The following is an 11,807-nucleotide window of genomic DNA, read 5'->3' as shown; positions in this document are numbered from 1 at the left end:
TTTCCCTGCCTTTACAACGTAGCAGTTTATACATTTACCATTTATTTATTCATTCATAAATATTTATTGAGTCCATGGCAGTGTATCAGTTGATATGACAAGGTCCCAGCCTTTGAGAATCTTTCAGTTTAATGGGAGGTAATGTGATGGTGCTGGATTGCCCAGAGAGACATATAAAGCATGACAATACAGTGTGATATATGGGAAGGAAAGGAGAGCAGTTGGGCCAGGCATATAGTAAGCACTTTATAAACAAGACTGAACAAATGAATTCATTCTGAAGTTGAGTGAACACTTGTCACATCTGTGGCTTCTCAGCTCACTTTGAACATCTTTGCCAAGTCAGGACATTCTCTGCCTTGAGAAACCCACCTCCCCAAGGTGGATATGTAGTTGGTAAGGCCCCATGGAAGTATGATGAACTCTGTTCACATAGCCCAGCATAGTAATTTAAAAAGAGTAGGATTTTATAAATTTTTTAGAATTCAGTTGAATTGTAGCATTGTGGTAAAACCTTAGATACAGACGCAGAAGTCTGTTGCACACACACATTCCAACCAAGTCAGTGCAGGCTGTGAAAGAATCAATATATTTGTATGTCTGGAGCGGCAAAAGCAGTTTGGGGAAAAGCTCTTGGTCACATACTGATCATTTAAACCACTTACATGCACACAGTAATCATCATGAATGGTGCTTCTTTGAACGTACAGTCAAAAAAGAAAATTTAACAGAAAATTATTGCATTGTGTAAGTAAATACTGCTTTAAAGCATTGTTTATTCATTAGAGTTCATATCACTGTAGTTTTAATTGTAGCATCAAAATTCAAAAGATGCAACTGCCATGCTTTGATCTAGAGAGACAATTCTTTTATAGATATTATCTTCCTTTAGTTATGCAGTGCATGAAATTATTTTGATGTACAGATAAAACCTAGTATATCCAGTGCTTTTTCAGAAAAGCGTGCTGAGTGTTTAATGCATATTTCAAGACACTAGGGTATTTGATGTGATTTTATTTGTTTAAATGTATTTTGATCCCATAAAACTGTATTTATATCTGATAGGCCTTTATAAAGTCCCAGTTAGAAGAGAGTATGAAAATTATTTCTTGGATATATTTGCTGACTGAACGAATGACTGAATCTACAATTTTCTTCACTTTGCTTGAGTGAACTATATTGCCTAAATAAAATAAAGCCATTTTCTTCTTGCAGTTATATTCACCTTACTCCGACTGCTGTTTTAATATTCCTTTTCTTGTGCTGCATTTATGTGTATGTTTACTATGAATTATTTTCCTTGAGAGCTTTGCTATTACCTACCTTTGTATTTCCTAGTCCAAAGAAAGCCCAAACTACCTAGGATACCCATATTTTGATATTTTCTCCCTTTCATTTTCTTGTAAGTCTTACTGCTTTCTAGTAGACAGCTGTTTATTTTGCCTGTTTATCAGTGGTCATTGAAGAAAAAGATCACCTTAAAACTCAAGCAGCTGTGATCTGCAAATAAACAAAAACAACCAGATTTTATTTCCTCGAAAATACAGAAAGAACACCCTGTTTTACCGTGAATGGTATTTGGCAGAACAGAATCTGGAGATTTTATTAGAATGTTAGCTTGATTCAGTCAATTTTCTCCCATTGTTGGCATGAAGAGTTGAGAGTGGATTGTGGAGCAAGCAAACTTGCTTTATTACGTATTCATATCTTTCTTCTTTTTGTTGTTGTTGTTGAAGGGTGATAATACTTTGCTGCCCATGGACATTTTGTGCTGCTTTGAAAAATAGATTTTTTAGCACTCTTGGAAAATTCTTTCTGATCTATATCCACACATAATCAGGCTTGTCTCCCAAAAATTCTTTAAAAAAATTTTTAGATTTAATAATGAAGGATATTCTATTTCCATTTAATGCTATAATTAAAAAAATAAATTTATTTACTTCATTATTTTATTTTATTTGTTTATTTTGGCTGTGTTGGGTCTTTGCTGCTTTGCGCGGGCTTTTCTCTGGTTGCGGCGAGTGGGGGCTGTACTCTTTGTTGCGGTGCACGGGCTTCTCATTGTGGTGGCTTCTCTTGTTGCGGAGCACGGGCTCTAGGCGCGCAGGCTTCAGTAGTTGTGGCTTGCGGGCTCAGTAGTTGTGGCGCACGGGCTTAGTTGCTCCGCGGCATGTGGGATCTTCCCAGACCACAGATCGAACCCATGTCCCCTGCATTGGCAGGTGGATTCTTAACCACTGCGCCACCAGGGAAGCCCCTATAATTTTTAATAATGGTATTAATTACTTGGCTTAACAGAAAAACAATATAGATACAAAATGAAAGATGCAATCTGTAGCACCAGCTTAGGCAATCATTTGGGTCTTTCATAAAATACCTTCAGAATAAGACATAATGCTGCAATTATTTGGTACTGGGTGAGCTTCTAGATCCCAGACAGATAATAATATTTGTATCTTTTTTTTTTAATATTTGTATCTTTAATCACTATATGTATCTTGCTTTATTGCCCCGTCACTCTGATCAACTTAGATGACACAGGTCTTCTGTCTCACAAATTTCAAAATCTAAATGTAGCCAGGCTGGGAAAAATAATCTTAAAGGCAGGCTTCAGAATTCACCTTAGATACAAAATAGTCTGTTTAAGAAGATTCCTCGATGGAGTTCAGTGAGGCTTCAAGTCCCCGACCAGAGAAATCTAGAGACAGTTAAACCGTTCTGCTTGAGAAGTCAACAAGAGGTAGGGAATATGGTGATGGGGGGAGATCAGATAAGGAAAGGGGGGTGTGGGATAGCAGGGTGGGAAGCTGAGGCCAGTGGGGAAAAGCAGCCAGTGAGAGGTTGCCTGTGGTATGATTGCTGAAGGACTTCTAAGAAGGATCTTCAGTACTCAATTTAAATTTGCTTCTGGTGTTGCCATGTTTAACCTCTCGAGTACCCAAACTTTCAGTAAAACAAATAGACAGAAATAGATTTTGCCTCAGGTATTTTAGGATTCAAAGTTATCAGGGTGTTTTCTTTTTTTTTAATTGAAATATAGTTGATTTACAATGTTGGGTTAGTTTCAGGTGTACAACAAAGTGATTCAGTTATATATATATATATGGAACCTAAAAACAAACTTATAGATAGATCTTATGTATAGATCTAAATACACCTAATAATGTATATAGACATATGTATGTATGTGTACAGACATATATATGTGTATATATACAGCTATATATACACATACACATATATATATATATATATATAAGTTTTCAGGTTCTCAGTAGGTCCTTGTTAGTTATTTATTTTATATATAGTAGTATGTTTTGATGTGGAAAAGGGGTGGTACCCTCTACATGCATTGTGGCGGCTATCTTTTGAATAAATTCAGTGGAAGCAAGAACTCAGACCAGAGCCCATAAGGAACACCTAAGTGTCTGAATTCATCCCTCACCTGCAGCAATAGATTTTATATAAACCAAGTGTCTAATCCTTAAGTACTTATTTCTTATTGTTGACAGGTGTAGACAGTGCAATCTCAGGGTGACCCAGGGCAGATTAACTAATGGGGATTATAATCAGAGGTTGGGCCCAACATTCTCAATTTTGTAGTTTTGGATGATCATTTTCTTATAGTCTTTTTAAATTATTATGTAAAATAGTACTAGTTTTGCACTAGCACATGGATTAATCACAATAATCAGAATTGCTCAAATTTGTTATCTGGACATTGTATGTGGTTTGTACTGGATGTTGTACCAGCTTTCTACATTGGATGTGGATTATAGTGCAGATTTTCCAGACTTTTTAGACTTTTGGGGTACATACACTCTTTAAATTGGAAGCACTTTTCTTAACCGTGGCAGTGGACTTGGATTCTTTAAAAAACAAATTCCTAAAGTTGTGAAAGACTGTGTGTTAGGGAGCGGGGTGAAATGCGGCTATTGAGGCTCTTCATTTGTGGGGTGAGAATAGCAGTCACAGTTTTGAGAGTTGGATTTCCTTGAAGGCAGCTTTGTTACTGAGCACCCAGTGAGGGCAGCTGGAAGACATAGGCTCTGGAAACCACGGTTAATCCAAACAATTCCAGATAAACTTGACACCCATATGTTTTAAATGTACGGCCCAGATGTGGTAAGTAATAGTATTTGTTATTTCAAAGTGGGTATACATAGAATTTAAAACATTCACATATATAATTTGTTGAAAACAGTGTTAGGTGGTAACTTGATTTGGAAATTCCTTGCTCTTCTTTGAATTACAGTTGGCTCTCTACCCAGATTCTGTCAAAGAGATGTTCAAAAACTTGAAAACAAAATCTCACTAATAAGATAAATCTGATGGGGGCAAATGCAAGGAAAAAAATTGGGAAGGACTGACTAGACACAAGTTTAATCCAAATTTAGCTGTTATAAGCTTAAATACTAAAAGTGGACCTCAAACTGCATATTTGTTAACAATTACTTAATATAGTATTTTAGGGCATTTATTAGAATAATTTTACTTTTGACATGGATATGACAGCAAAGAAGGTTAGGGAAAAAAATAACTGAGGAAAATAAATCTTACATGGAAGGTTAGAAGGAGTTGAAATTGTTTAGCTTGCTGAAATGAAGGAAGGTTAAGAAAAAGCCTTAAATATCTTCAAATACATGAATGGGATCATTAGTGGGATACTGGTCTGTTACACTGAAAAAAAAATGCATGGGTTCAACTCTTAAAGCCCTTTGGGACTTCAAGTCCCAGAGTCTGAAGTTCTGGCTTTCTGACCTGCTGGCCCCTTTCCCATTAAGGTGTCTTCTTGGTGGCCCAGAGTGTAGCCTTTGCTCTTTACCATTTGTTGACCACAATCTAAGCAAGGTAGGTGTCCAAGATCAGGTCATAAAGGGTGAAATTGATGCATAGAGACAGATGGTTACTGAAGAGGCTAGTTGGGTAATTATTCACTTCCAAAGACTTTGATAAGTGAAAAAAATTCTTTGTTCTCCCATAAGCTCTTTAGTCTTATTCCTCTATTAGGATTTACCATATTGTTTTTTGTTTTGTTTTGCTTTTGTTTTTTAAATTGTGGTAGAAACCACATAGCATAAAATTTACCATCTTAACCATGTTTAAGTATACAGTTCAGTAGTAACTATATTCACATTGTTGTGCAAGTGATCTCTAGAACTTTTTATCTTATAAAACTGAACAACCCCCCCTCACCCCCGTCTCTCCCTCTCCCCAGCCCCTGGCATATTGGATTTTGATGGATTATTTTTTCTACATGTTTATCTCCCTCATTAGTTTCTAAGTTAAGAACTTTTCATCTTTTGTCCTCAGCGCATTACACTTAGAGGGTACTTAATAAATGTCTTCTGACTGAATGCAAGAACGAACAGCAGAGTGAGTCTTTTTAAATAGAATTGTGGTAATAACATTAAGTTAATGGATGTGGCGGATACCATTTGCTTTCCTAACCCATCCCCTTTTTTTACAAAAGCCAGATTTCATTCGGGATAACAATGGATGTGGCTAATCCTAGCAATGACTCTTGAATGGTCCAGTCTGTGGTTCTCAACCCTGCCTGCACGTGACAATCACCTGTGTTGCTTTTTCTTTTTCTTTTTTAAAAAAATATTTATTTACTTATTTATTTATTTGGCTGTGCCGGGTCTTAGTGGCAGCATGTGGGATCTTTTCAATTGCAGCATGCAGGATCAAGTTCCCTGACCAGGCATGGAACTCGGGCCCCCTGCATTGGGAGCCAGGAGTCTTAGCCACTGGACCACCAGGGAAGTCCCACCTGTTTTGCTTTTAAAAATACAGATTCTCATTTGAAAAAGAATAGATACATGTATATGTATAACTGAATCACTTTGCTGTACATCTGAAACAAACACAACATTGTTAATCAACTATACTCCAATATAAAATAAAAATTAAAAAATAAAAGATAGAACTGGAGAGAATGGCATAAAAAGAAAAGAAAAAAAGCTCTTAAAAGAAAAAAATACAGATTCCTGCTCCCCCTCCACAATTCTGATTTAATTGGTTTGAAGTGGGGCATTAGCATTTTAAAAAATCTCTCACTAGGGTAGAGAACCATTGTCAGGCAATCCTGTTCCTTGCCAGATCTTTGCTTTTCCTGGCTTTTTAATCTCTGGGGTTGGCCATGTGACCTAGTTCTGGCCAATGAATCTCTGCTGTGTCTTCTGGCACTCCTTTTGCTTTCCTGATAAAAGAGACAGATACCAGAGAACTTAATGCTGTGGCATCTTCCTCTTTTTTTCTGTTTTGAACGCAGGTGTGATGCCATATGCTATGGTAGCCATCTTGCAACCATGAGGCAACAAGCATTAAGGTAAAAAACCAAACAAGTTAGTGGGGAAGCAGAAAGTTGGAAAGAACCTGGGTCTTTAATAATATTGTTGAACTATGGGACTGCCTACTTTTTCTTGCTTACTAAACAATAAGTGTCCTTATGGTTTAATCCTCCTAACAGTGGCTCTTCTCTCATTACCTGCTTACAAAAGCATTCTGAGCTGAAACAAAGGGTATCATAGACCAAACTCAAACTGGATTGCAGATAAATCCCATGATGAAACGTTTTTCAGAAAACCTGGCTAAAACTCTAAAACTATTTGCCTACATGTATAACTGCTATGGCAAAGGTTTGTGATATTTCCTGTAAAACACTCCCTGATGTGACTATCAAAAACAGACCAAAGTTGCGTATAAATTTTATTTTTTTTTCGGTATGCGGGCCTCTCACTGTTGTGGCCTTTCCCATTGCGGAGCACAGGCTCCAGACGCGCAGGCTCAGTGGCCATGGCTCACAGGCCCAGCCGCTCCGCGGCATGTGGGATTTCCCCCGGGCATGAACCTGTGTCCCCTGCATCGGCAGGCGGACTCTCAACCACTGCGCCACCAGGGAAGCCCAAAAGTTGCGTATAATTTTTGCTCAGTTTTGCATTTATGTTTTTATATTTACAGTAATAAATGTCAGCATGGTAGAATGGATTATCTAATGAAAAATAACATTTATTCATTGAACAAATATTTATTGAACATCAGCTCTGTGCCAAACATGAGTTTAGCTAAGCATATGGGAACATTAGTGAACAAAGCAAATAACTCTGTCTTTAAAAATACCCCTGTGGCACTGATACTCTAGTTGGGGGCTGCAGGAGGCAAGCAAAGAAGCCATCATGATAATAAATAAGATGTGGGGTGTGTTAGAATGTCAAAAGTGCTATTGAGAAATAGAACAGGTTAAGGAGGGCTAGGAGCACAGGAAAGAGAAAGACTCACAGTTTTAAATCAGGTAGAGGAGGCAGACCTCACTGATTTTACTTTTGACATGATACGTCTTTAAATACTCGGGTCAAAGGATCATTATGGAGAATGAAGTTAACTTTAAGTACTAGATTCGTTTTCTGAAAATGTACTGTAACCAAAGTGTGCTCCCCAGAGGGCTGGTGAAGTTTATACCTGCTAGCCACATATAAGGGGAAAAGAATTGATCCTCGGTTTTGGGGAGATTGTGTGTCCTCCTGCCTATCATATATTCTTATTAGACATCTTATGGTGGATAATTTTTGGAACCCAAAAGCTGGTGTTACTTTCTGCAGTTTGAATGTACAGAATTAAAAACAGTGGTTCTCAAAAATCATAATGATGCCTGTTCTAGATGCTGGGAATATGGTCGTGAACCAGTCTGAAAAGGTCCGAGCTCATGGACCTCACTTTCTAAAACAGGGAGAAAGTTCCTCTGTCTGTTCATAAGCATGTGATTTCCCCGTGCCCTTTCGGTTTGGGTTTATTTTAGTAAGATTGGACATAGAAGGACATTATGATGGTGACATGTTGCTCTATTTGAGAATAGGGAAGGGATACAACCAGTAGTGGGCATTCCTTTCTTACTTGTGACAGGTGCCACTCTTGTCACTCTCTGCTGTCCAGCTCGCTTTGGTTGATTTAATAGCAGCTTTGTGAGTTACCAGGGAAACCCCACCAATCAGGAATGCAAGGAGGGGGAAAGAGACAGCTATAAGAATTAGTCTCTTCTAAGCATCTTCCTCAGATTTTACCTCAATTAATTGCTTGTGATATTGATAAAAGTCATATACATAAATTATTAAATTTTAGGTAAGCTTTTGGAAAGGTTTTTAAAAATTACTTTTGAGACAATGGTAGAAAACTAGTCATTTAAAAAAATTTTACTGAAATATAGTTGATTTACAATGTTGTATCTAATTTCTGCTGTATAGCAAAGTGACTCAGTTATACATTTATATATTCTTTTCATATTCTTTTCCATGATGGTTTATCCCAGGATATTGAATATAGTTCCCTGTGCTATACAGTAGGACCTTGTCGTTTATCCATCCTATATATAATAGTTTGCATCTGCTCATCCCAGACTCCCAGTACCTCCCACCCCCACCCTTGGCAGCCACAAGTCTGTTCTCTGTTCTCTATGTCTGTAAATCTGTTTTTGTTTTGTAGATATGCTCATTTGTGTTGTATTTTAGATTCCACATATAAGTGACATCATATGGTATTTGTCTTGCTCTTTCTGATTTACTTTGATTAGTATGATAATCTCTAGGTCCATCCGTGTTGCTGCGAATGACATTATTTCATTCTTTTTTTATGGCTGAGTAATATTCCATTATATATATATATAATGGAATTATATATATATATATATATATGGAATTAATATTCCATTTTACATATATATATATATATATATATATATATACATACCACATCTTCTTTATCCATTCATCTGTTGATGCACATTTAGGTTGCTATTGTAAAGAGCATGTCTTGGCTCTTGTAAATAGTGCTGCTATGAACATAGAGGTGCATGTATATTTTCAAATTATAGTTTTATCTGGGTATATGCACAGGAGTGGGATTGCTGGATCATATGGCAACTTTATTTTTAGAAAACTAGTTATTTAAAGAAATACCAAGATCTCTATAGACCAGGGCTTGAATATTTTGATATTTAATTCTTCTCAACTAAATATAAGGGTTATTATAGGGAGCCCAGTGGGGAAAATTCTTCACTAACTACCCCTTGGCTTACATTTCTAAAGAAAAGTCTTTTTAAATGTACTTGGGCAGGGTGTGGGAGGTGGTGCACGTCTAGGGAATGGAGAAAACACTGAAAATCAAGGAGAAGGCTGTTCTTTTGTAAAAATATCCATGAAAAGGGACACAGCTTCACCTTTAGCCAAACTACAGCAATGTATGGGGATTCTCATGGTCTCTTTTAAGGCAACTGTTAATCATAAGATTTTGCATATTAAAAATTTTTCGCAGAGCAAAGAGAAGTCTCTGGAGGTCAGGGCCTTTGAGAGAGGTGATCTAGGGCTGGTTGATGTTTTATGGCTGCATGGTTTTAGCCCAGTTTGGTTTTACGAAGTGAGAGGAGAAAAAAAAAATTCTGTTTGGAGCGCTCTGTGTTTTATTTACCTTCCTGAGTTATTGTGATGGCCTTCTAGGCTGAAGTTTAATGACATCAAATGACAACTGTTTATTTTACCCAGGCTTCAACATCTGACAGAGGCAAATCATCCAATCTTACATCCTGGATTAAGTGTAAACAGAAGTGTGATAAGATACAACCTGGGGAAGAAATTTTAAAAATAGTAGTCATCACTCAGATACAAGTTTTGTAAGCTTTTTCCTGTTTATTCCACTCGATTGCATTAACACTAGCATTGCCTACAGAAATGAGGTTTTGTGATGTGTGTGACATTATTCCCTCTTTTTTCCTTCCTTCCCTCCTTTCTTTTGAAATCGAAAACAAATATTTCAGTAAATAAATGTCAGAAGAAAATCTGTATCAAATTTCAAGTTGCTTGGTGTTGTTTCTATGATTTTGAAAATCAACACAGCTATGTATTTTGTGCGTGGTTAGGCCTAATTCAATAAAAATATTTGGAAATCAAAGAAAATCTTGTTCTTATATGTACTAGGAATTGACAGATCAATAGATGGAGTGTTAATAGATTTATTCTAATTATTTTCCCTTTGGAGTTGATGGTATAATTTATTTAAATACAAGTTTTAATTCATCCAGTCTAACATTTGACAAGAACACTGATACAACTCAAGCTATTAATTTTTCAGAGTTTATTTTGGGGCTATTTCTCAATAATAGTCTAAATGAAAATGACCAATTGTGATAATTATTGGTGAAGCTTGAAGAGATAATAGGGTAAGCTTCACTATAAGGACTTACAGGCAGAAGAAAAAAAAGGTCTTTAGAAACTGGTTTGAAGGTTTCCAATTATCACTTAAGAGATTCTCGCATTTTATGGAAAGGGACTCAGATCCCCTGAAGCCCATGATACACAATTAGCCATGAGTCCAACAGTTCTATTTATATAAATGATAATATTCTCAATTAGAGATTTCCCAAAAAAGAGACTTACAATCTTGTAAGAAACTTCACCCAAAATGATGAATGTACTCTAGTCTTCCTCTCTAGGCTTCCTTTGTTGCAGAGATTGTGGTTATTCTTTGAGCTGTCAATGTTAATAATATCATAGCCAGTTATTTTACCAGCAAAAGCAAGTTTGTTCAGAAATAGCCAGAGGAATTGCAATTTGGGATACATGAACTATTCTGGACCACAGGCAATCCAGAGAACAAGGAATGCAAACTGGCTTTTATAGGGAAAATGGAGGAGTAGGGAAGGGCTGTGATAACCAAAGGAAAAAAGCTGCAAGTCTGAAGTATGGAGGCTTCTTATCTGTAGGGCTGCTATCAGATTGGCTGGATTGTCAGGGGCTGAGAGTTTTCTTCTTCCTGCTGGACAGTAAAGTAGGTGACATCTTCCTGTCAGAGATGTAGGCTTATGTCTCTTCCTGTTTGGAGTAATTGATGATGCAAGGCAGGGCAAAGAGAGCTCCTCGCACGGGCTTGTCCTGGCTTCAAATTTAGCTGAGGTTTGTTTAATTCTACAAAGTAAATATTCAAATTAAAAGGTTTATCCAGAGATATGCAAAGTTAAACTTTCCCCCAAAGCATCACAAATGACATATTCTGTATCCAAGTTCTGCTATTAAACCAGATCTTTGAGTCATGAGCTTTGCCAGTTTCTCTTGCTCTGCTTTAATTTCTGATGACTGTACAATAAGAAATTAATCCACCTAAATTTTGGTGAACCTTTATTTCTCTTGAAGTCTGATAACACTGTCTTCTGTATCTTTTCAGCCCTGATCAGAATGAGATAGAGCTTTTTGACCTACAGCATCATGATTATAGGTAGATTTAAGAGAAAATATCCTTTGGACTTCTGTTCTTTTCTTAAAAAAAATTTTTATACTATTTATTTATTTATTTATTTTTGGCTGTGTTGGGTCTTTGTTGCTGCGCGCAGGCTTTCTCTAGTTGCGGCGAGCGGGGGCTGCTTTTCATTGTGGTGCGCGGGCTTCTCACTGCGGTGGCTTCTCTTGTTGCGGAGCACGGGGTCTAGGTGCGTGGGCTTCAGTAGTTGTAGCACGCGGGCTCTAGAGCACAGGCTCAGTAGTTGTGGCGCACAGGCTTAGTTGCTCTGCAGCATGTGGAATCTTCCCAGACCAGGGCTCAAACCCATGTCCTGGATGTCTGTTCTTAAAATTGATTTTCTATCAGAGAGGACCTTGGTGCTAACATCTTGGTTTCTAGGGTACTAATCATAAAAACATCTCTGGCTTAACCATTTTTTATGACACTCATTATTAGGAGATACTCATAGAACTAAACAAAACATAGGCTTCTAAACTTGGATTTCCTTACATCTTGGATCTATTCCCCCTCAGTACATATAT

This window comes from Lipotes vexillifer, unplaced genomic scaffold, assembly GCF_000442215.2.
Source record: "Lipotes vexillifer unplaced genomic scaffold, Lipotes_vexillifer_v1.1 scaffold278, whole genome shotgun sequence".
Taxonomy (NCBI): Eukaryota; Metazoa; Chordata; class Mammalia; order Artiodactyla; family Lipotidae; genus Lipotes; species Lipotes vexillifer.
This window is presented reverse-complemented; position numbering follows the sequence as displayed.